Source organism: Bufo gargarizans, chromosome 1, assembly GCF_014858855.1.
Source record: "Bufo gargarizans isolate SCDJY-AF-19 chromosome 1, ASM1485885v1, whole genome shotgun sequence".
NCBI lineage: Eukaryota > Metazoa > Chordata > Amphibia > Anura > Bufonidae > Bufo > Bufo gargarizans.
The window spans coordinates 737,847,804-737,871,000 of NC_058080.1; the positions used below are offsets into that span (position 1 = coordinate 737,847,804).

Here is a 23,197-nt window from a genome sequence, read left to right on the forward strand (position 1 = left end):
TGACTCCAGACCGTGACAGTAGGTCTCTGTAGGCGAATCTTCTTTATTTGCATAACAAACGTATATACATAGAACAACGCGTCTCGGGGCTCAAAATGTCCCCTTCATCAGGTGATTACTTATTAACCTGATGAAGGGGACATTTTGAGCCCCGAAACCTGTTGTTCTATGTATATACGTTTGTTATGCAAATAAAGAAGATTCACCTACAGAGACCTACTTGAACCAGTGATTTTGCGCCTGACCAGAATTTCCTTTACTATGGGGAAAGTAACGACGCTCCATGTAATTTTTTTTAAATAATGTATGTGGATATGTTAATATTTCAAACAGGATTTAAAGGTTAAAGAAAATCTTTTTGGCTCCACTACAGCGTCATCATTGTTACTAACATTTTCTTTTTGGCTCGTATTATACTTTCTGCTAGTGCTGTGACCTTCATTGCTCCTACAGACTAACCCTCCTGTGCAGAGACAGTGATATTGGTGGCATGATGACTATATCACTGATTTATCTGACCGGGTGATCTTTATTTTGTTTGTAAATTGTGATAATTAGCCCCATACATCCCTTCTTTTAGCTATAGATTTACTGTTTGTCAGTATTAGTTACCATCTGGTCTAATTTATCGTCATGTACTGAACTGTGCATTACACCAAGATTTAAGTAGTGGTCCCATGACAGGGTGGGCAGAATGACAGCAGTGACAGTAGTGGCCCAAAGAGTGGGGAAGGTGGCAGCCATTGCAGTGGCTGGGTTTGGGGTGGCCCCAATGCTATGCTTGGTCCCCCGGAGACCATTGAGGTGTTGCTGCTCTTTGGAAGGGATAATTAAGACGTGCTGCACCCTTAAGCGAAATAAGTCCAGAGAGTCAGGGTCTGCAGTTAACCAATGTGCTTCTTTACTGGAATTCAGGTGCAAAATAATATGTGAGGTGTAGAACTGGCTTCTCCAGTCTCCTCCAGGGCTGGTGACCCATTTTCTGTGGCTCAGTGTCGTCTTCTGGTAACTCATGTAGTCGGGCATTTTCACTCCATCACTGTGTGATGCCTGCTTGTCGCTGCTTTTATGAAATTTTAGTGCACTTGCTAGTGTGTTCCTCACAGGTAGTCTCCTGGGTAGCATTCGGTGTACCCCCGCTTTTGGTTCCAGATTTTCCACTGATTCCACCCTGCTTTTTCACGGGTATGCTGCTACCCTCGCCCCCTGATAATGACGATGCCCCCTTCTTCACCCGGCTCCCTTGTGTGACTGGATAGATCATCATCTACATCTGTTTGCTCGTCATTTGTGTCACCCTAACCTGCCTTATGCGCACATCCCTGACCTCTCACAACATGTGCTTCCACCTGACTGTCATAATCAATAGTTGCACCCCTAAAGGAGTCCACAGCGGACCTCTCCTCCAAGTCTGGGCTGGCCTATAAATTCTGACTGTCAAAGCTCATCTAGCGGAAAAGTAGAGCATAGCCGGCAGCTATCATTACTTGGCTAGCTGAGGGAGCAGCAAAACCAAGGTAGGTTGTATTTTTTTTTTTATGACCTCTTATAAATCTTACCATATAAATGGCATATCCACAGGGTGAGAGGGGTCCCCTGGTTTTCAGATACAGCTAAGCTCACTGTGCTACACTCCTTAACTCCCATTCACTTCTATAGGAGTTTACAGAAACCATAGTGCAACTACTTTGGCTGTTTTTTTTTTATTTTTAGAGTGAATAGTTTTTTATTGATTTTCACATGTCAATAAAAGTAAGCAGTACAACATCCATAAAAAATTTATTCCAGTAACACCATTCGCAGATGGTGAAATGAACCTGGAGTCTCATTCCCAAAGTGCATAACAGCAAATAAAAATACGTTTCGAAAATAAAAGGAGGAAAGAAAATACAGGGTAAGAAACAACAGAGCAGGTATACAATACATGGGTAGACAACAGTTGCCTATTCTAAGAGCCAACGTTGGCATGTGTGTTCTTCTATGGGGAAAATGTTGAATAAGCCACGGCACTCCAGAGGGATTCCAATCAATTTTCTTTATTACACCTTGTGTAGCAACGTTTCAACCTAATGGTCTTTGTCAAGCTCCCATTACACAAATATCACAGTGAACATTAAATACAGTCCCCTGGCTCCGCATTGGTTACTGCTGAGCCCTACCCTTTAACCCCCTCATTGCTTTTTATAAACATTTACATATTGCCCACTCCATAGTCCCTAATAACATACTTTCATCCTCTGCTCCTTTGCTTCACCATGCTGCAGGAGACGCCGTCCCATCCTCCTCACTACAGGTGCACAGCGGTGTTCTCACATTACACCACGAGGCTTCCGCGTCTCTGTGTACAGTCTGCGCATGCGCGAAGTCACTTCCGCCCTTCTCTGCGCATCTCCATCTCCAGACTATGCCCCACTTCCTGGTCATGTGATCCCGTCGCTCTGATGACGCGTTATCACACGATCATACTCCGTTCTATTCAATCTAAATGCCATCAGATTCCAAGGCCCGGTCCTACTGTATATTTTAACATAGTTGCCTAAGATTACTGATAAGACCCCTAATTAGACGATGTGGGCTGTCTGGCATCCACCATACACTGATCAACATTTTGTAAGGCCATTAGTTATGCCATAGTATATTACCTATCTTATGGAGGCTGCTATTATCAGGGCCACTGTTACATTCATTTAATTTCTATTATAGCGTCCAGTCTTCAATATGAATATCATGGTATTTTATTCAGAGGCTATACATATAGGTTTGCCACCATTCATCCAGTGACTGGTATATAGGGTAAGCGTTCATGGGGTGATTAACCCTCAGTACGCCAGCCCATCCAGTCTCATACTATCATTCATTCCATGAGAGAGTTTAAATGGGGGAATTTAAGGTTACTCCTCCATTGGGGGAGTCGCCCACACTCCCTCACAATCTCCCTTAAAAAAAAATTTATGGCGAAAACCTGTAACTTCTTGATTTACCTCTAGTACCATTTCACTTGATCACTTATTAGAGAAAAATTCTCAAACCATGTGAATTATCACACAAGCGGACCCTTTTAGCAGCAGTCTCCATTTACTATGCATATCACTCTAAAGTTATATTATATATGGTGCAAACCTTGACTATCCCACATCGTCATTGAAGGGTCTATATGACCGGTTCCCCTTTTAACCTATCCACCATGGGTCTTTCACTCAGAAGGCATCATGAAGATAAAAAGACGGTTCTCCCGCAGCATGTATGTCCAAGCAGAATCTAAGACAAAAGAAAAGAAATTCTTTAGAAAAACTATCATCATAAAAATGGAGATATGGGCCAAACTGGAGTTTAGATATATTCATATATACAATGTAAAAAAACTGGCTTCTTAGCCTGGTATTTGGAGCACATTTACGCACAGCCCGAACGGGAGTCAGAAAAGGGAACCCACTTTAAATTCCCTATTTAGGCCCTTCGGCTCTAATGTCTCCAACTCGTAGATCCATCTTAGCTCTTTTTGTTTTAACAGCCTCTCCCTATCTCCACCTCTCCTTAAAGTTGGGACGTTGTCAATAATCCTAAATCTCAATTGAGAGACATTATGCCTATATTTCCAAAAGTGTTCAGGCACTGGTAATTCTACTTCATCATCACTTTGATTTTGTTGATTTCTTTCTTTTTCTTTTTTAGCTAATAGCTTACGTATAGTGTACCGATGTTGGTTAATCCTGTTTTTACAGGGCTGTGTCGTCTCTCCTATATAGAGAAGACCACACGGGCATTGCAAGCTATAGATGGCAAAATCTGTATTGCATGTATAGTGTCCTTTAATGTCATATTTCTTCCCCGTTTGGGGGTGGCAGAAGGCGTCACCCTTGATTAAGCTGCCGCAATTGCAGCAGCCCAAGCAAGGGTAACAGCCCCTTCTGCCAGCCTCCTTTTTCTTAGCCTGACATCAGCTGATGTTAAAACTATCTTTAAGATTTCTGGGCCTCTTATATGACATCAGAGGGGGGATTGAAATTCGATAACCTTAGGAAAGGAATGTGTCAGTATGTGCCAGTTATGTCTCAGTATGTCTGAGATGCGATTGCTCATTTTACTATATGTGGATACAAATGGGATCCTATTTATTTTTGGTTCCTCCCTCTTCTCTATATTAGTTAATAGATGCTGTCGGTTACTATTCCTGGCTTTTTCTAAATGTCTATCTATCAATTTTTTGGGGTATTTTCTATCCCTAAATCTTTGTCCCATTTTTTTCAATCTATCATCTACTAAACTCTCTTCTGACACTATTCTTCTTGCTCGTAGAAACTGGCTGAACGGTAAAGATTCTACTGACCTCCTAGGATGTGCACTATCATAACATAACATACTATTCCTGTCCGTTGGCTTAATAAAGAGATCGGTTTCCAACTTACCTTCCCTTACATAAACCAACGTATCCAGAAACTGTAATGATTCCACTGAGTACACTTTTGTAAATCTCAATTGGTCATGCAGCTGATTAATGTAATCATGAAATTCCTGTAACTTTTCTTCCGTACCGTTCCATATGAGGAAAATATCGTCTATATACCGCATCCACCCCCTCACATTACTGTAGAGGGTGGATGGGTATATAGACGATTCCTCTATTTTTGACATGTATATATTCGCATATGTCGGGGCCACGTTGGACCCCATCGCGGTGCCCCGACATTGCTCATAAAACATATCATCAAACAGAAAATAATTATGATACAGTAGAATTTCAAGTAGGGAGATTAAAAATGTTATGATGTCAGGCTCATAATCTGACCTCTCTAGGGCCCATCTAACTGCCTCCAATCCCAGTTCATGATCGATACTGGTATAGAGGCTGGTTACATCGAATGAAACCAAAAAATCTCCCTCTTGAAATTCCAGTGCATCAATTTTTAACAGAAAATCCGTAGTATCCTTCACATAGGATTTAGCTTCCATAGCATAACATCTTAGGATTTTATCTAAAAAAGTTGCAGCATTGGAGAAGACTGACCCCATGCCGGACACAATGGGGCGTCCTGGCGGGTCTTTCAACCCTTTGTGTATCTTAGGGAGGATATATAAGAGAGGAGTCACCGGGTTCTGTGGCACAAGGTAAGTATGCAAATTGGCATCGATCAGGTCATTCGCAAAGGCACTGTCTGCCAATAACCTAATCTTGCGTATAATGATCCATTTTGGATCACTATTTAGAGGTTTATATACCTCCTTGTCATTAACTTGTCTCATCACCTCCATTTTATACTTATCTGTGTCCATCACCACGGTGGCTCCTCCCTTATCCGCCCTTTTGATGGTAATTTCCCTCCTATTTTTCAGGGATTTTAGTGCTGCTTTCTCACCCCCTGTCAGATTGGTGATATTTAGATCTACCTTTGATCTCTTAAGCTTTTCAATCTCCAGTCTGACAAGGGAGACAAAGGTATCGATAGCTTTGTTGTATACAGGCGGTTGAAAGTCACTCTTAAGAAAAAGGCCCACACTCTTTAACGACAGGACCTCCTTCTGGACTTCTTTATCTCCAGTGGGCGCCATTTCACTGAAGTGCACCTTCAGTTTAATGCGCCTAAAGAAATTATGCAGGTCCATTTCCACTTGGAACCAGTCAATCTCTATTTCTGGACTGAAGGTTAATCCCCTATTCAACAGCAACATTTCATCTCTAGATAGTTCACAAGAGGAGATATTTACCACTAGGGTGTTATCAGCTTCCTCATTCATTTCCTGGTGAATCTGGAGCCCGTCGGTGGCCTTTTCGATCGTGTGACTCTCATTTCTTCCTCTTCCTTGTCCCCAGCGCCGGCATTTTCGTCCCCCTCTCCGTGTGCTTCTCTTGTTCTTTCTCCTAAAAAAAGCTTCACTTTGTTCCCCTGAGGACTCTGTATCTGTCAAGTTCCCACGATTGGGTCTCGGTATTTGCGTCTTAAATTTTCTTTGAGACCTTGGATTTCTGTTCCTATTTGTTATTATTGTTTTATAGATACTTCCTTTGCTATAATCGTCTTGGTCCCTGCTCCACTTTTGCCTCTTTGTTGTCTCAATATTTTCACGGTACTTCCTTAGATCTTGTTCCATCCGTTCTTTTACTGTTTGATATTCCTGTTCAGTTTGTAGAGATTGCAATTGTCGTTCATGTTCTATTATTCTTACTTGTATTTTTAACAGATCTTGTTGTAAAAAGTCCATATTTAATAGCATCATGTCCATGGAAAATCTATCCGCTAAAAAGGCGAATTTAGTCAGGAACTCTGGATTGTTAGGAAACAGAATTGGTCTCAAATGCGTCCTTAGTCCTCTCGGTATGCGTTCAGCCTTATAATACTCCCTTAATGTGGACAGGTGAAGTTCGGTATTAATAAGCTGTTTTTTCTCCATTTCATATTTACATTTAATCAGATCCACTGTGGGTTTGTTCAGGAAAGCTCCCTCATCCTCACTCCCGCTCAAGATGTGCGAAATCTGTTCACTGGTGTAGAGTAGACTTTTTGGTGTATCCATTTTTCTCCTCCCACGATCTCCAGCATAGATATCAGAAGGCTATGCTAGGTGAGCGTGCATGTCCTCAGACCTTCATTAACTTAGATAGAAAATAGGCCAGCACTACTCACTATTGTTGTAGCAAATCCAGTATGTGGTGGTGCCTGTAGTATTAAACCCTGGTCCTAGGGTTTCCGTAGTAGACAATGTTGAATAAGCCACGGCACTCCAGAGGGATTCCAATCAATTTTCTTTATTACACCTTGTGTAGCAACGTTTCAACCTAATGGTCTTTGTCAAGCTCCCATTACACAAATATCACAGTGAACATTAAATACAGTCCCCTGGCTCCGCATTGGTTACTGCTGAGCCCTACCCTTTAACCCCCTCATTGCTTTTTATAAACATTTACATATTGCCCACTCCATAGTCCCTAATAACATACTTTCATCCTCTGCTCCTTTGTTTCACCATGCTGCAGGAGACGCCGTCCCATCCTCCTCACTACAGGTGCACAGCGGTGTTCTCACATTACACCACGAGGCTTCCGCGTCTCTGTGTACAGTCTTCTATGGGGAGTAGTTAGGATTGATCATCCAAGGGGTCCATGTAATGTTACAGGAGTTGGGGGAAATTACTGTAGCAGGAAGGGAATGCTCGTAGCGACATGTTGTGTTCAGCTCATGAATCACCTCCGACAAAGAAGGTGGGTCTGTCTGCCTTCAGTGGCGAGTTATTATTAATTTAGCACTCGGTAGTATATGGCCTATGAGACTCCTGTATTTAGGGTGCATGGTCTGGATGCCAAGAAATAACAGGGCAAATTCCAGGAGTGGAGATACAGTTTCCAATGTGATATCAGATATCAACGCAAATATCTGTTGCCAAAATTGGGAGCGCTTGGGGCAGGCCCACATAATGTGATATAGAGAACCTGTATTACCACAATTTCTCCAACAGCAGGGGGGGGGGGGGAGCTTGGGGATTTACCCTTTGGGAGAGAGGAGATAAGTCGTTTGATCTCCATTTTAGTAATGGGGGTATTTAGAGACTGTAGTTGTGCGGAGGAAAGGGTAGGGAGTGCTGCTTGTGTTAGGAATCAACCACCAGAGCCGAGTAATCAGGAGGCGAGGATATGACATCTTTGCGGTTGTAAAGTCCCTGGTAATGCACACGAAATTTCTCTGCAATGTCTCTGGGGTCTATCAGTTTGACATTTGTATGAAGGTAGATTATATGAGATATGGGATTTAAGTTGTCTCCCAAGCAGTTTTCCCGCCTTATTACCTTGGTAGTAATGATTGGCTTTGAGCAGTAATAGAGACTTAGAATTACAGAGTAGTAAGCCTCTTAATTTGTCTCGTTCGGCTCTTATTTCGTCGGAGCAATGGATTGTGGTGGAAGTTTTGTTAACTCGTTCTAGGTAGGCGATTTTTTTCAAGCGTTTGGTTGATATATTTTTCTCTACGTTTTTTCGCTCTATGGCCCAGTTTAATTAGGGACCCTCTGATATATGCTTTATGAGCTTGCCATAAGACAAATGTGTCCGAGATGGACAGTTCGTTGAACTAGAAGTTCTCTTTCAGGTCTATACTGAGTTCCTCAACATACTTGGAGTTATTAAATAGGAACGTATTGTTCCTCCATATAGGGGCTCTTTGGGATTAGTAAAGTTCATTCAAGGTAATGGTAACGGGGGCATGATCAGACTACTGAATGAGTCCGATATTTGAAGAGAGGGTGTATAGCAGAGTAGTGTGGTCAACCAAAAACATATCTATAAGGGAATACGATAAATGAGGCGGTGAGAAGAAGGCATAATCCCTCTCCTGACCGTGTTGAGCTCTCCAGACATCAATAAGGCCTTATAAATGTAAGAATGAAGCAATTCCCATGTCAGATTTACGTGTTGGGGACATAGAGTCCAGGGATGGGTCTAATATGGAGTTAAAGTCTCCACAGATAATGACCTTTCCTTTTTTCATTTTGTTAACATGGCGCATTACTCTTTGAAGTAAAGGCAACTGGCTTGAATTGGGTGTATAAATGTTAACCAGCGTGTATGTAATATTGTTAATGGACCATACCAATATGAAGTAGCGACCTCCGGGTCAGCTCTGGTAGAGATCGAAGTGAAGGCAACTAAGTTCTTAATGGCTATCAGTATCCCCCTGGACTTCTTACTGAAATGGGAATGCATAACGTTAGGAAAAAGGTGGTGACGTATTCTCCCCGCATCACCTTGCAACAAGTGAGTTTCCTGAATACATAAAATATCAGAATTGGATGCAGATGCTGCTTTCCAGATATAGGACCGTTTTTGAGGGCAATTGAGCCCCTTGGCATTTAAAGAAAGAATTTTAAGCCCCATAATGGTGGAGAGAAGGCTGTTGTACACGTAATGCAATACCTGAAATGCGATGTAATACGAAGTAAGATCACAGAAAACTATCTGAACTAATTAAAACCAAAACACAGAAACACACACCAAAGGAAAGAAAGAAGAGAAAGAGAGGAAAGATTAGATCGGTTCAGTAATCGACCTCTCAGTGTAGTATAGGGTGTAAGATCCTTTAGATTGTGAGAGTAGTAGGTATAGTGTGGTATGCATCCGAGGAGGATCAGCACCATGCTAGGAGACGCTATGTAGGTTCCCAAGAGATGTATTCCATAACGCTCCCTTCTGCTCAGCGCTAGGTAGAGGAATAGCAGCGCAACAGCCAGAGTCCTCTTATATCAATACCAACCCCGGACCAGAGCATAGCGATCCTTCCTCATGGTTCCAGAATGGATTAGAAGAATTCAGTTCAACTGAGGGCTTCTCTGGGGTTTCCCTGAAGACATTGGAATCTGCCAGGTGTGCAGTAGCTTCTTTCTATCTTCCAAGGATTTGACGCCGTGAACTTGGCCATTTTTGTGGATCAACAATTTCAAGGGGAATCCCCACTTGTACAGAACACTGTGTGCACGGAGGGCCAATGTGATGGGTTGTAGCGACCTACGCTGGCAGAGGGTTGCCATAGATAGGTAAGTAAAGAGTTTAAGGCCCCTTTCACACGGGCGAGTTTTCCATGCGGGTGCGATGCGTGAGGTGAATGTATTTTACCCGCACTGAATCCTGACCCATTCATTTCTATGGGGCTGTGCACATGAGCGGTGATTTTCATGCATCACTTGTGCGTTAATTGAAAATCGCAGCATGCTCTATATTGTGCGATTTTCACGTGACAGAGGCCCCATAGAAGTGAATGGGGTGCGTGAAAATCGCAAGCATCCGCAAGCAAGTGCGGATGCAGTGCGATTTTCACGCATGGTTGCTAGGTGACAGTCTATTCACTGTATTATTTTCTCTTATAACATGGTTATAAGGGAAAATAGTAGCATTCTGAATACAGAATGCATAGTATAATAGTGCTGGAGGGGTTAAAAAAATAAAAACGTTAACTCACCTTCTCCTCTTGATCGCGTAGTTCCCGGTCTCTTCTTTACTTCTTGAATGATGAGCTGTGGGCTAAAGGACCTGTGGTGACGTCAGATCACATGCTCCATCACCACGGTGATGGACCATGTGATTGGAGCATGTGATCTGACGTCACCACAGGTCATTTAGCCCACAGCTCATCATTCAAGAAGTAAAGAGACCGGGAAATACGCGATCAAGAGGAGAAGGTGAGTTAACTTTTTTTTTATTTTTTTTAACCCCTCCAGCACTATTATACTATGCATTCTGTATTCAGAATGCTATTATTTTCCCTTTATAACCATGTTATAAGGGAAAATAATACAATCTTCAGAACATCTGTGAAGAAGTTCGGGTTTGGGTACCAAACATGCGCGATTTTTCTCACGCGAGTGCAAAACGCATTACAATGTTTTGCACTCGCAACGCACCCGCCTCTTATCCGGGCCAAAAATAAGACGCCCGTGTGAAAGAGGCCTAACAGATTGATAATGCGATGGTAGTGTCCCTTGCTTCTTGGCGGCAGACATCAATGCCTCTTTGGTATGGAAGAAATGGATGCGGGTCAAGGTGTCTCTTGGGACGCTGGGACCTAGAGGAGGGGGCTTTGGTACCCTATGTGCCCTGTCAATTATCATATCAGGGGCAGGAATATGTGGTAGGAGAGTCTTTCTAAGGCCTTTCAGGTAGGGTTGTAGTTCTTGAGGTGGGATGTCTTCTGGGATGCATTGGAATTTTACAGTGTTTCACCTAGAACAATCTTCCATGTCTGGTATCTTCAACTTAATGGCTTCTAGTTTGTCTGCCATATCATTATGGGCATCAATAATAGAGTTCTGGGAATTAGCAAACTCCTCCAGTTTATTTTCAACATAGAGGATTCTGTCTTCTGCTCCTTGCACTCTGGCAGTTAGAGTGTTAATCAAATCTGCTATGTCTGCGTGCATGGAGGAGCATATTCTTTAATGTGGAGACAGTGGCTAAGGTGGCAGGCATAACAGTGTTGCTGCTTACACTGACCTGAGTTTGGTCCCCCATCTCTCTCCCCATTCTCAGCCGTTGCTGGCTGAGTGAAGGGGGTTCCAGCGGTTTATCAGTCTGGGCGCCATTTTGGATCTTGCGAGCGGCGCCTGTGGGAGCTCTGACATCCTCCGGCGTCGGAGGTAAGGAGGGAGGTGTGACATTCAATGGGATATTTGCACCAGAGGTCCCTTGAGGCGACAGATGAGCTGTAGGGACGTGCCGGCGGGGACAACGCTCCGCAGAGCTCGGCGCCATCTTTAGCGGGTCCCTTATTGGGCAAGGTCAAGTTACCCGCAATCCAGACATAGGTGCAGATCCCAAAGATGGGAACCTCATCTCAGATATGCCATAAATGTCTGAAATGAGAATAAAGCAACTTTGCTGTTTTAATTATATCTCGGATATCATTATGTAGCTTTGCTCTGAAGTGAAATCCTGCATGGACTTGCTCCATGTGCTTCCAACTGGAGCTGAAAAATTTAGATTAATGACACTCAGAGTTCCCTGTAACAAGCCATTGAGTGTATTGTTATATTATCATACTTTTTTGTTTCCATGTGTTGTTCCACACATGTCCTCTCTACACCCAACAATTTCTGCAGCTAAGCTATTAGTTTTTGGCTTGTGAGGGTTTTCTCAAGAATAAGTATTATGTCATTTCCCACAGTACTGGTCCAAGATGAGTACTCTGAAATTGCTCCTAATGCCCATCTTGTCTTGACCCACCCCCAGCCAGTTCTACCTAATAGAATGAAAAGCTTTCTTTGTGTACAATGCTAGCAATGTGGTATACTCACCTGTGTAAGGATGGTTATGGATCATGTCTAGAGCTCTGAGACCTTCCAGATGTTCATAAGAGCCACTCAAATCCCACTTGGGATGTAATAATTATACTAAGAAGCAGAGAGGACAATCTATTAGCTAGCACTTTTGACAGTTGCTTCCAGTCAAGGTCTATGTCACGGTCCCTCCCGTGACAGAGGTGGGAAGATCTGATAGACTTGCTGCACGTAAGGCTATATAACTGGTCTCTCTGTTTTCCTCTTTGTATGTTGTCCTTCCTATATGTTGGCAGGATCTCACCTCTTCTCAGGTTCTGCTTGTTATCAGTGAAGAGGCTCTATTTAGGTCCGCCTCACACTGCTGACCATGCGGTTGATATTTCCTCTTGGAGTTGCTAGAGCTTGTTTGTCTTGGATCTTCGGCTTCTCCATACATCTCAAGGCTAAGTACTAGTTGCCTTTTCTGTTTGCTGTTCTCTGGTGTGTTTTGGTTCTAGGCCTCAGGGAGACATGGGGTTTCTTCATCTGGGAAGGAACCAGCTGTCTCAACTCCTGCTACCTATCCTAGGGCTTGTCAGTTTTAGCAGGGCATAGGTATACTATGACAGCTACCATACAATTCAGGGAGTGTAGGTTCCACATGCATGCTGTGCCTGCTTTAATTTCTGTCATCTTTGGTGCCAAAATGGCCTTCATTATATCCAAGGAATGCAGGTACCAACATGCAGGCTGAGCCCACTCCATACCCCTCCTGGTGCCAAATGGCCACCAAAGAATGCAATGAGAGTCCACACTATACCTCTCCTGGTGCCAAATGGCTTCCAGTGAATGAGGGAGAGCAGGCTAAGCTATATACTCACACTAATTAAAATTAAAGCAGGCCCAGCATGCATGTGGAACCTACACTCCCTGAATTGTATGGTAGCTGTTATGGCACATAACAGGTAGAATTTAGTGTTAGGAACCCGTCTTACAGAGATCGCCTTGACATGCGGCAGACGGGCTCAAATAATTTTGTACAAAATGATTTGCCAAGCATCTCTAATTTATAAGTTTAGCAATAGCAATTATTGTGCATTTTTGTACTTTATTTGGTTTGCAGAGAGCTGTTGCATTGCATGTTTTCTTTTACAGTGTTGTTTTCAGCCATAGCAACATTCCCCCGCGTATTGGGATGTGCTGACTGACCCCCCCTTTTTCTTTGCAGGGCATAGGTATACGGAGTATGAGCATTTCCACCATCAGGATCTGCTCATATTGGCAGGAGTTAGGGTAAGGCCTAGGGATTACTAGGAGGTCACCATCCCTCTTCCTTAGCTTTTGAGGCCTAGACTGTTGTTATTTCCTTTTGTGTGTATTTGGTGTTTTCCCCTTCCCCATTACCTGTGACAGTCTATCAAGGAAATCAGCTGATATGAACTTAGGAGCATTAGGGATTTTTCCATCTTTGGGTTGCAGTTTTCTGTAAGCCACCTTTATAGGAATCCTCCATTGAGCCTGTGCATAGGACATTTTAGTTTTACCAGCACTTTATAAAATCCACCTGTGTATTCTTCGAGGCCGGAGGATTTGCCTTTGTGAAGGCACATAACAGTAGACTTCATTTCCTTAGTGATGTTGCCATTCAAAATGTCCTCTGCTCACCCATCAAAAGAAGGAATAGAGACCTGTAATGATGGAGGAACTAATAAAGCTTGAAAGTAAAATTGTATTAGTAAGCATTCAAATCTTATATATCCAGTATATATATTAGCCTCTGGAATAAAAGAGGAGAATTAGGCTGGTGAGGAGCCCCAGGAAGGTTAAATGGGAGGATCCCAAAGAGCAATATAAAGGACCCTCAGTTAGGCCTTTTATTAACTAGGTTCTTGAAAATGGCCAGTGATGGAGGGGCATGGAAGACAACCTATCCATTAGGCACATTCTCTTGAACTGCACAGCATCCGCACTAGAGCAGCTACAGACTTCAATAAGGTACTGCCAGCGGTTTAATATGCATTTTCTAGGTGACAGGTTCCCTTTAAACAAGGAATTTTTTCCGCAGGATAAACATAGCCATGGGTAAATACTTTCACAATTCTCTGAGCAGATTCCTGCTGTCCTAACCATGGGCACTATGAAATACTGATGAACCGCATTACAGTGACCGCCATTCTCCTCAGACAACACATAGTGGCAGATTTCCTGATCCTGTCCAAATCGTAGACCCGGTGACCTCTCCCCACATTTACCCCAGTAGCTCATACTGGGAGCTCTGGTGCGGGGTGAACACTTTTCTCTAATCTATACCAACTCCTAGTCGGCCTCTTGTGCTGCGAGCCGGAGCAGGGGATTTCTGTAAAACTAGATCCGCCAAACTGCACCGAAAATGACCGGATGCGGCATCACTACGGCACATTATACCACGAAGACCGATGTGTGAAGCACAAGTCACCGCTGTGCACAGGACGTCTCGTAGTAGCGCACAATCCAATGCTTCTCCTCTGGATCTTACAGGACTGACCTGTCCTTCACTGCTCTACTGCCTTGACCTTCTCCTCCTCACACAGGAGCTCCGCCCATCATGTCACATGACCATCATCACAGTCCTGTCACCACCTCTTCTCCTCTCCACTGCCGAGCCCTGCCCCCTGCACTGATCACATGACAGTGACGTCACCGCAGGTCCTTCAGCTCTGGCAGTGCAGCAGATACTGGGCAGGTCCTGGTCGGTAGTAAGGGCTCTTGTTCTCTCTGGTATCAGCCATTCCTCCAGCCTGCAGGTAAGATGAGCTGTGAGGAGACAGTGTGGTGGAGAGCTCAGACATGTCACCTCTGGAGATTCTCCTCCATTACACACAAGGAATCCTTCTCCGCTCCTCAGCTTAGTATGATGGGGGGAGTAGTAGTGGGTAGAGTGGGGGTTTTCATCATTCAGTGTTGGATGATTCTGCTCCGTGTGAATGAGGAAAACACTGCCAGGAGCTTAGATACACCCCGGAGCTCAGAGTCTCCTGCCTTCACACACTGCACTGCCAGGAGCTTAGATACACCCGGAGCTCAGGGTCTTTCCCATCAGTGCAGCTTTATGAGGGTCTGAGTTTTGCGGGATAAGTTGTACTTTTCTCGCCCTCATTACAGGGGACATGGGACTCACCGATTAACCTTTATTCCTTTTTTTGGAGGGGGGATGAAGAAAACCAGCAATACGAGCCTTTTCATGAATGGCCCACCAAGGATGGACAGGAAGGAGATCAGCAGAAGATTATTAGATCTCACCTTGGAGATCATCTCCCTGCTGAGCGGAGAGGTAAACTTTTCTAGATTTCTCTCCTCTGTATTGTATTCTGTAACAAGTCAGACATCGGGAAGGAGAATCCATCATAGGAAGTGATAGGAAGAGTCCAGGGTCCTGGAGAACGGCCTCCAGACCTTCCAAGTGACGGAGATCCTGAAGATCAGCCCCCAATATGGTGAGTGATGTATCATGTGACCAGTGACCAATAGTCATGTTGTCGGAGCCATGAGGAGGTAAGTAGGCACGTTGTACCCAGGAGGAAAGGGCCGGAGGAGAGCACATGGCCCCTGAAGGGTTTATTCCCTAAGTGTCTCTCTCCATCTACAGGAGTACACAATAGTGAAGAAGACATCGGGGGACTGTGTGACTCCCATCATCCATCTCCAGGAGTCAGTAGGGCGGAGAAGGACCCCTCACCCCATCACAGAGCCTCCCCCTCACCCCCTGATACATGAGCAGAAGATCCTAGAACTCACCCACAAGATGATGGAGCTGCTGACTGGAGAGGTGACACTGCTGGGAATGCTGGGAAATTCTCCAGTAACAGCACTGGAGGGGTCTGGGTGATGACGGTGTCATTGTGTTGTCAGGTTCCTATAAGGTGTCAGGATGTCACTGTCTATTTCTCCATGGAGGAGTGGGAGTATATAGAAGGACACAAGGATCTGTACAAGGAGGCCATGATGGAGGAGCACCAGCCTCTTATATCACAAGGTAAGAGCCGTCATGTGCAGTGTATACACGTGTGTGCAGTGACATGTAATGGAGGAGCACTAGCCTCTTATATCACAGGGTAAGAGCCGTCATGTGCAGTGTATACACGTGTGTGCAGTGATATGTAATGGAGGAGCACCAGCCTCTTATATCACAAGGTAAGAGCCGTCATGTGCAGTGTATACACGTGTGTGCAGTGACATGTAATGGAGGAGCACCAGCCTCTTATATCACAAGGTAAGAGCCGTCATGTGCAGTGTATACACGTGTGTGCAGTGACATGTAATGGAGGAGCACCAGCCTCTTATATCACAAGGTAAGAGCCGTCATGTGCCGTGTGTACACGTGTGTGCAGTGACATAAAATGGAGGAGCCCCACAAGTTAGACTCTTTACACATGACATTAGGTCCCTGCATTTGCCTTATTAGTCAGACATATTGATGGGCTCCATTCACTTGAAGGATCTCCGGAGGCTTCCTGCTGAAGTAATTCTCCTCCAAGAGCTGCTGGGGATGTCTGGGGCAGATGCCCCTTTTTGATGCAGCAGATGATTGCTCTTCATCTCTTCCTTGGCCCAGTTACTAGGGAAGGAGAATCCATAGTCTGTCTTTCCCATTCGTAGATGACAGGTGGCTTCCTGTAATGAGCTAGGTCTTCCACCCTGGATCTGTGGTTCATCCTCCATAGTGGATCAGGCTCTAAGGTAGTGAGTGTCCACAGTTTTGTGACTCCTTCATGACGCTCTCTCTCTGGCCTCAGACCTCCAGCCTTACTCACTTAGTGGCGCCACCTGTGTTTCCTTTGCACCAACACCTCCACGGCTACACTCATTTAGGCCTCTTGCACACGACCATATTGCCTCCGAGATATACGGTCCGTGAGCAGTTCATATGTCCTGGAGCAGCAGTGATCGTGCGCATGGGAGAAAGCAGCATTATAAATTGCAATGATGCTGTTCACGTCGTGCCGCCCGCAGGGCTATTGTCCTGCACTCATATGATCTTATGAGTGAGGGACAATAACGCCGCGGAGGGCATTTGGTCGTGTGCAAGGGGCATAATATTAGCAGGCTGTTTTTCCACACAGTAAACATACAAACCGGATTCCAAAAAAGTTGGGACACTATACAAATCGTGAATAAAAACTGAATGCAGTGATGTGGAGGTGCCAACTTCTAATATTTTATTCAGAATAGAACATAAATCACGGAACAAAAGCTTAAACTGAGAAAATGTACCATTGTAAGAGGGAAAATATGTTGAATCAGAATTTCATGGTGTCAACAAATCCCCAAAAAGTTGGGACAAGGCCATTTTCCCCGCTGTGTGGCATCTCCCCTTCTTCTTACAACACCCAACAGACGTCTGGGGACCGAGGAGACCAGTTTCTCAAGTTTAGAAATAGGAATGCTCTCCCATTCTTGTCTAATACAGGCCTCTAACTGTTCAATCGTCTTGGGCCTTCTTTGTTGCACCTTCCTCTTTATGATGCGCCAAATGTTCTCTATAGGTGAAAGATCTGGACTGCAGACTGGCGATTTCAGTACCCGGATCCTTCTCTTACGCAGCCATGATGTTGTGATTGATGCAGAATGTGGTCTGGCATTATCTTGTTGAAAAATTCCCTGAAAGAGATGACGTCTGGATGGGAGCAGATGTTGTTCTAGAACCTGAATATATTTTTCTGCATTGATGGTGCCTTTCCAGACATGCAAGCTGCCCATGCCACACGCACTCTTGCAACCCCATACTATCAGAGATGCAGGCTTCTGAACTGAGCGTTGATAACAACTTGAGTTGTCCTGGTCCTCTTTGGTCCGGATGACATGGCATCCCAGATTTCCAAAAAGAACTTTGAATCGTGACTCGTCTGACCACAGAACAGTCTTCCATTTTGCCACACTCCATTTTAAATGATCCCTGGCCCAGTGAAAACGCCTGAGCTTGTGGATCTTGCTTAGAAATGGCTTCTTTGCACTGTAGAGTTTCAGCTGGCAACGGCGGATGGCACGGTGGATTGTGTTCACTGACAATGGTTTCTGGAAGTATTCCTGAGCCCATTCTGTGATTTCCTTTACAGTAGCATTTCTGTTTGTGGTGCAGTGTCGTTTAAGGGCCCGGAGATCAAGGGCATCCAGTATGGTTTTACGGCCTTGACCCTTACGCACAGAGATTGTTCCAGATTCTCAGAATCTTCGGATGATGTTATGCACAGTTGATGATGATAGATGCAAAGTCTTTGCAATTTTTCGCTGGGTAACACCTTTCTGATATTGCTCCACTATCTTTCTGCGCAACATTGTAGGAATTGGTGATCCTCTACCCATCTTGGCTTCTGAGAGACACTGCCACTCTGAGAAGCTCTTTTTATACCAAATCATGTTGCCAATTGACCTAATTAGTGTTAATTGGTCTTTTAGCTCTTCGTTATGCTCAAATTTACTTTTTCCAGCCTCTTATTGCTACTTTGTTGACACCGTGAAAATTTGAATCAACGTATTTTTCCTTTAAAATGATACATTTACTCGGATTAAACGTTTGATCTGTCATCTACGTTCTATTACAAATAAAATATTGACATTTGCCATCTCCACATCATTGCATTCAGTTTTTATTCACAATTTGTTTAGTGTCCCAACTTTTTTGGAATCCGGTTTGTATCTGTAAAGATTAAATCAAGGCAACTGGACGTACTGCTGATTTCTTGAAAACGTTTCACTCGTTCATCCAACGAGCTTTCTCAATTCTGAGTGACTGTACAAAAATTCTGGGAATAAATATGTAACTGAATCAACATCTGGTAATTATACCCAGCATTGTGTCAAAGGTGTTGATTCCATTATCCTAATTAAAGTCAGTAGGTGATGAAGACTTCCCAGAAAAAGGTGTCAAGACAGACACACAGTAAACAGGAAAAAAACTTAAAAGAACAATAGTGGGATTGCTGGAACAATTTCTTCTCATTCAACAAAAAAAGGAACAAAAACATTAAATTACATATAATTGGTGGCATTAAAAAATACAGGTCATCGCACATAAAACAAGCCCTGGTACCGTACAGCTACATGAAGAGACATATATAAAAGTTTAAAGGGAACCTGTCACCGGGATTTAATGTATAGAGGTGATGACATGGGATGCTAGATGGCCGCTAGCACATCTGCAATACCCAGTCCCCATAGTTCTGTGTGCTTTTTGTTTGGAAAAAAGCGATTTAATCCATATGCCAATTACCCTGATATGTGTCCTGTATGAGATGAGTCCAGCGTGAAGGAGCCCAGCACCGCCCCGCATTCTCAGAATATTCTCCTTGCTCCCCGACATCAGACAGCCAGAGGTGAAGCATGAGACGTGCGCTTCACCTCATGGCAGATTACCCTGTTGAATGTAGATTTACAACCATGATTAGATTGTCTATAACAATATTAAAGAAATTCTCACAGTATATATCACAATGCAGACGGCATGTAGTATTAAATAGATCTCGTAGACCTGATGAGGCCGGTGTACTTACTTTGAAGCTCCATGTCAGAATGGCTGTATAATCCTTTTTGAACATTTTCTGTCTGATATTAAAATTGGCATATTAGGAGTCCTGTGTTCACAAGCTAAACTCAGTCTCTGTCCACCTTTTGGTTTATTTGACAAGCTCCTTTCAGTGCACCTCCTTCCCTGCAGCTATCGTAGACATGTTCACTACAGGTTGCAGTTGTCACGGTCCCTTCCGTGACAGATGTCAGAAGATTTTAGAGACTGGCTGCACGAGAGGTTATCTGACGTTCCTTTGTATTTTGTTGTTCCTCCCCATGTCTGTTGTTACTAGGCCTCAGGGAGACGCTTGTTCGTCCATCAGGGAAGGAACTGGTCATCTCAAGCCCTGCCACTACTCCTAGGGATCTATAGGGTCTCCAGGGCCTCAGGTTCCGGTGTATGAACAGTCCTACCTTAAAGGTCTGTTCATATGGTTAGGAGTCAGGGCAAAGATTAGGATTAGGCATTCCCTAGCGTTGAGGCCTAGTGGCTTTTCCCCTTACCTCCTGTTGTCGGTGTGGAGTTTCCTCCCATAGCACATGCGTGACAGAAGTAAAATAAAGCAGCAGATGGAATTCAGAGCTGTAATTTGACACTGAAACTGCTGCTGAAAGACGGAGGATCTGTCACTGCAGAGTCAGAAAGACTGCAGCTCGTACAGAGCATAGATGAAATTTTAGCAGCAGCAGGGAAAGAGGTCCACTAAAATGTGCTCGTCAGTTAAAGGGGTATTCCCATCTCAGACAATGGGGAAATATCGCTAGGATATGCCCCCATTTTCTGATAGGTGCGGGTCCCACCTCTGGGACCTGCACCTACATCGAGAATGGACCCTTGAAGATTGTGGAGGATGCACTGCGCATGCGCAGCCACTCTCCATTAATTTCTATGGGGCAGCAGAAAACTCGGGGTCCTCTAGCCACCAACTTTCCTGCTCCGTTCTCAGTGTAGGTGCTGGTCCCAGAGGTAGGACACGTACCTATCAGACAATGGGGGCATATCCTAGTGATATGCCCTCATTTAGATGGGAATACCCCTTTAAGCTCTAGGTTGGTTTTATCACATAACGTTTCTAGTGAATCCACCAGCATTGTCAGGTCCAAGAGACCTATTGAATAATAAATGCAGATTGTGTTCAGGAAGCTGGTGACAGATCCTTTATAAGTTAACTCGTATTAATGTGATTGGCATTGTTGGGCCAAATGCATTGGCAGAAGGCTGGTTTGATTGCCAGAAGTAGTTGGTTTTTCCAAATTTGTGAGCTGTTTGTGTAATTTAGTGATGACTGGGTACAGCAGAATCCTGAACTTTGTCATAGTGTTAGAAAGATTTTTAAGGCTGAAATCACACTCGGCAGTTTCTAGGCAATATGGCCAACAGAATTAACATCAGTGAGTGCAGCACTAATCTTGCTGTCAGCAAGACAAACACCACATTAGGACCCATGGTGGATGACTATTATTATTTAAATGTCATTCGGCACTACCAAACATACAGAACAAAGCACCACATACCTCTGTCATCCAGTGACATCTCCTCTGATGTAGATGTTCTATTTCCTCATCTTCTCTATTTCTCATCTCCCCCCCCCCCCATTGTGGCCCAACGGCATGCTGACAAAAAAATAAACTCAAATACTTACCTCTATGTTGTTGTCAGCCATGTGGTGCAGTACACAGTCCTTTCAGACCTGTGTACTGAGCTGTATGCTGTCCGTCTCATCTGGAGTGATAATGGTGATGCCATTAAAAGCTAGAAGTGCATTAAAAATCAATGGCTTGCTATATATCTAGCCTTATAGGAATGTTATAAGTTTGCTTCATGGTGTAGAGAGAAAACATAAATGTATATGTTTATCTTCACAGAAAATCCCAGTAAGAATTCTGAGGGAAACTTCATGTTATCACTAAATTATAAAGTAGAAGATAAAGATATCATGCAGTGCTTTTCGGGGAAGAACCTTAATGTACATCCAGGACTTCACTGTACAGATCTGTCGTATAATCCTCCTAATCACGAGGAACCTTCTCCTGACCAATCACAGATTGTTACCACAAATAAGAAAGGAGAGGGTAAAAGGTTCCAGTGTGGCAAAGAACTCACAAAAAGATCAAGTCTATCTACACACAGAATTCACACAGTAGAGAGGCAATACTCCTGTTCAGAATGTGGGGAATGTTTTACAAGTAAATCAAGTCTTGTTAAACATAAGAGACGTCACACAGGAGAGAAGCCATATTCATGTTCAGAATGTGGGAAATGTTTTACACAAAAATCAAATCTTTTTATACATGAAAGAAGTCACACAGGAGAGAAGCCGTATTCATGTTCAGAATGTGGGAAATGTTTTGCACAAAAATCAAATCTTTTTATACATGAAAGAAGTCACACAGGTGAGAAACCATATCAGTGTTCAGGATGTGGGAAATGTTTTGCACAAAAATCAAATCTTTTTATACATGAGAGAAGTCACACAGGAGAGAAGCCGTATCAGTGTTCAGAATGTGGGAAATGTTTTGCACAAAAATCACATCTTTTTATACATGAGAGAATTCACACAGGAGAAAAACCGTACTTATGTTCTGAATGTGGGAAATGTTTTACACATCAATCACATCTTGCCAACCATGTGAGAAGTCACACAGGAGAGAAGCCATATTCATGTTCAGAATGTGGTAAATGTTTTACAAATCATTCACATCTTGTTACACATAAGAGAACTCACACAGGAGAGAAGCCATATTCATGTTCAGAATGTGGGAAATGTTTTACACATAAATCAGTTCTTGTTGGACATAAGAGAACTCACACAGGAGAGAAGCCATATTCATGTTCAGAATGTGCAAAATGTTTTACACATAAATCACATCTTGTTATACATGAGAGAAATCACACAGGAGAGAAGCCATATTCATGTTCAAAATGTGGAAAATGTTTTACACATAAACCACATCTTGTTAGACATGAGAAAAATCACACAGGAGAGAAGCCATATTCATGTTCAGAATGTGGAAAATGTTTTATATATAAATCACATCTTGTTACACATGAGAGAAGCCATAGAGCAGAGAAACAATTTTAATATTTTATGTGTGGAAAATATTTTGGAAAGAAATAAAATTATACTATCTCAGGGCTCCTCAGAGTTCAGATCTTTGCTGGCCTCATAGAAATGGATTTCTTACATCTTCCTCAAAAATGTTATTTTTTTTTCTCTCTCTCTATCTTGTAACCCCCTCTCTCCCTCTTCTTTCCTTCTCTCGGCTTTCTCTTGCCTGCTCTTCCCTTGTTCCTCTTCTTGCCTATGCAGCCTTTTTGGCTTTACCAAATTAGGTTTTCTTACTCATCTGTTCACCATGCCCAGACAATGGGTAATATGCCATGTATATTATGCTGTCTCAGTTGTACGTTTGTGTACTTACTTATCTTTTATAAATGAGACAATACTGTTTTAACCAGTTTTTTTTATTTTCTGGAAACAAATACAAAATTTGGGAACCAGGCTTCCTCATTCCTCCACACTGCTGTGTGCCATGCTGACAGGCGCAGACAGTGGGGTTCTTAGCTGTGGTCTGCATTCTTGCTTCCTGCACTCTGGCTCAGAGTTCTGTATGTGCATATAGGATGTGTGTCCTCCTTATGTGAGGCAGTGCTCACATACCCTCTACGTACCCCAGCCTATGGCGGGTCTGCAGGATATATTTAAAGTCGCCTCCTTCTACAGGAAGATGCTTGAGCAACTTGGTCACTAGTTTGTCTAGCCCTATTGTGTGAAGGTGTTTAGTGTTATTCTGCTTTACTGTGTACCGGACCCTGCTTCTTGTTTCAACGGATTCTGCCTATTTCCTGCCTGATCTAGGACTATGTTCACAGACTTTACCTTATTGCTGATCGTTTTGACCTCTGCCTTCTTACCCTGAC

The 23,197-nt window shown here is 43.5% G+C and overlaps 1 long non-coding RNA gene and 1 pseudogene across 1 annotated transcript; both read left to right on the forward strand.

The window, feature by feature from the left end:
• Positions 1–22,358, forward strand: part of LOC122930355 — a 48,340-nt pseudogene extending 25,982 nt beyond the window's left edge.
• On the forward strand, positions 14,459–15,399 carry LOC122924927. Its single transcript, XR_006387456.1, has 3 exons — positions 14,459–14,516; positions 14,919–15,043; positions 15,359–15,399. It is a non-coding gene; the product is annotated as an uncharacterized LOC122924927 (long non-coding RNA).
• Positions 22,359–23,197: the final 839 nt, after the last annotated feature.